Source organism: Mus pahari, chromosome 3, assembly GCF_900095145.1.
Source record: "Mus pahari chromosome 3, PAHARI_EIJ_v1.1, whole genome shotgun sequence".
NCBI classification, from domain to species: domain Eukaryota; kingdom Metazoa; phylum Chordata; class Mammalia; order Rodentia; family Muridae; genus Mus; species Mus pahari.
Genome location: NC_034592.1, coordinates 112,147,006 through 112,150,412, shown reverse-complemented (window position 1 = coordinate 112,150,412; position 3,407 = coordinate 112,147,006). Strand labels below are relative to the sequence as shown.

General features: G+C 41.7%; 1 pseudogene; it reads left to right on the top strand.

Moving 5' to 3' along the window:
* The first annotated feature begins 2,006 nt into the window (after positions 1-2,006).
* Positions 2,007-2,580, top strand: LOC110318009 (annotated as a pseudogene).
* Positions 2,581-3,407: the final 827 nt, after the last annotated feature.

Here is a 3,407-nt window from a genome sequence, read left to right as displayed (position 1 = left end):
CTCTATAGACCAGAATAGAATCTCTCTACCTCACACAGATTTGCGTCTGCCTCCCAAGTGCCGGGGCTAAAGGTGTGTGCGCCATGCTTGGACTTCTTTCCTAATTTCTTTCTTTTTTTTTTTCTTGGAGACAGGGTTTCTCTATATAGCCCAGGCTGTCCTGGAACTCACTTTGTATACCAGGCTGGCCTCGAACTCAGAAATCTGCCTGCCTCTGCCTCCCGAGTACTGGGATTAAAGGCATGCGCCACCACGCCTGGCTCTTTTCTAATTTCTTAAGGTTGCAGTTTGGGTTAACATTTGAAATCTTTTCTAATTTCAGTATCGGAAGTGTTGGTGAGCACTACTTCAGCAGCGTCTCACAGATTCTATTATGTTCCAATTGCTTATCACTTTCTTGACATTGTCTTAATACAGCTACACTGAACATACCAAAAATCTAGTCATAGTGGATTAATTTTTGCTTTCAAGCACACAAATACATGCACAAAATAAATAAATATTAAAAAATCTCATCACTAGATTTCTTGTTTGGAGTTTCTTAAATAATAAGCTTATAATGGGTAGTGACTTTTCTGTTTTTGTTTCCAAAACAGCTTTTCCCTCTTATATATATATATTCATTAATTGATTCATGGGAAGTTGGACTGAATCCAAGGCCTTCCACATGCACACTGTCTTCTGTCTGCTGGTTCACCTGGCTGATGTGGTACAACGTCCAGGCTAGCACTGATATAGCTACAGGAATCCTGGAAGACATGGTTCAGCTTGCCAAAATGACATGTTGCAAATCACCAAGTAAATACTTTCATTTAGGTGTACATGTGCCCTTTATAAGGTGTATTAGTCAGGGTTCTCTAGAGTCACAGAGCTTATGGGTAGTCTTTATATGGTAAGGAAGTTTGTTGATGACTTACAGTCTGTAGTCCAACTCCTCAACAATGGTCAGCAGCAGCTGTGAATGGAAGTCCAAGGATAGAGCATTTGCTCAATCCTACAAGGCAAGCAGGCAAAGAAGAAAGAGTGAGCCTTCCTTCTTCCAATGTCCTTATGTAGGTCTCCAGCAGAAGGTGTGGGCCAGATTAAAGGTGTGTGCCACCACACCTGGATCTGGGACTTGCTTTGTCCCAGATGACCTTGAACTCAGAGATCTCCCTGTCTTAATCTTCTGGGACTCATAGACACTATGCCTCAAGATCTCCAGGCCAAGATCCAGGTCAGAAACTTGTATCTCCCAGCCTCAAGATTAGGGTCACAGGTGAGCCTTCTAATTCTGGATTGTAGTTCATTTCAGATATAGTCAAGTTGACAACCAGAAATAGCCATTACATTCATAACAACAATCAAGTCGTATTTCTGCCTTAGGGGATGTGTTTATCCTACGTGCAACCAAAGGCATGCTAACATTTCCCCAAATAGAATAAAAATCCATCCCTTTCCCATCCTTTTTATAATGGACACAGTGAGATACCAACTTAACTGCTATGAAAGCATCTGCTAGATATCAAGGGGATAGGGATAAAAATAGGAAAGAGATAGAGGAATGGGGAGAAAGTTCTTTTTTATTATTATCAGTAAGTATATTTTTAAAAATCCAAAATAGCAAAAAAATCTTTGATGTTAAACATTAAGAAAATGCAAATTTTAACCAGGCATGGTGACACATGCCTTTAATCCCAGCACTTGGGAGGCAGAGGCAGGTGGATTTCTGAGTTCGAGGCCAGTCTGGTCTACAGAGTGAGTTCCAGGACAGCCAGGGCTATACATATAAACCCTGTCTTGAAAAACCAAAAACCAAAAAACCCCCCAAAAAGCTAATTTCAGGTCTGGGGACAGGGAGACAAAGATGTAGATAGCGGAAATCCTGTTTCAGGTGGCAGATGCGGTTGGATCCGCTACTGGAGAATTTAACTTAATATGACATAATTTGGATGTTAGTTGTTGCTCCCAGCAATTGAGTTACCATTGATTCTGAACTAAGTTTGTGTGGTGTTTTCCTTCACAAAATGGCTCGAATGGGTTCCAGAGAGGAAGAAAATTGTCCGAAGCCCCTGTCAGCCTGTGTGCAGTCAGTTCTTGGGGCAGGGACCTGGGTAGCCAACAGTCTGTGGAGCATCTTGCCTAAGTTTTATTGTGACTACTGTGATACATATCTTACCCAGGATTCCCCGTCTGTGAGGAAGACACACTGCAGTGGTCGGAAACACAAAGAGAACGTGAAAGACTATTCCCAGAAATGGATGGAAGAGCAGGCCTGACTGACAAAACCACGGTTGCATTTCAACACGGAAAGATCCCTCCGACTCGGTTCTCTGCTCCTCCGCCCGCAGGGGCCATGATCCCNCCCCCCCNCCCCCCCCAGTCTCCCAGGTCCTCCTCGGCCTGGCATGATGTCTGCATCCCACGTGGGAGGCCCTCCCATGATGCCAATGATGTGCCCCCCTCCTCTTGGGATGATGTCTCTGGGATGAGACATGGGAGGCCACATTCCCATGATGCCTGGGCCTCCAATGATGAGACCTCCCGCCAGCCCCTATGGTGGTGCCCACACGGCCAGGCACGACCCGGCCAGACAGATAAGAGCAGAAGTGCTCTTTATCATTTTGTATTTCTTGTTCTGATTCACCAGGAGATCTCGGTGCTGAGCCTGAATGTTTAGTAAATGCATGACAAGGAAATTTCCCTTCCTAACAGAGAGAATACTTTTGGAGGGAGAGGTGACAAAAAAAGTGTGGTTTTCACTTATCTTATGAAATGTGAAAATAAAACCATCAGCTCTTTTAGTTTAAAAAAAAAAAAAGAAAAAAAGAAAATGCTAATTCAAGCATAGTGAGAAAAATTATCAATAATATTTCCATGATGTTTGTAGAACATGATTTTAATATTTTCAACTGTTAATATTCAACAAACAGAATAATTACTTTAAGAAATATTTCATTGTTATGCTTCCCTTTTCATTTCTGATTCTATTAATTTGGATACTATCTCTGTGTCCTCTGTTAGTCTAGCTAAGGGTTTATCTATCTTGTTGATTTTTTCAAAGAACCAGCTCCTGGTTGTATTGATTCTTTGTATAGTTCTTCTGTTTTGTTTCTATTTCGTTGATTTCAGCCTTGAGTTTGATTGTTTCCTGCTGTCTACTCCTCTTGGGTGTATTTAATTCTTTTTGTTCTAGAGGTTTCAAGTGTGCTGTCAAGCTGCTAGTGTAAGCTCTCGCCAGTTTCTTTTTGGAGGCATTTAGAGCTATGAGTTTTCCTCTTACCACTGCTTTCATTGTGTCCCATAAGGTTTGGTATGATGTGTGTTCATTTTCATTACATTCTAAAGAGCCTTTAATTTTTTTCTTTATTTCTTCCTTGACCAAGTTATCCATTGAGTAGATTGTTGTTCAGCTTCCATGTGTATGT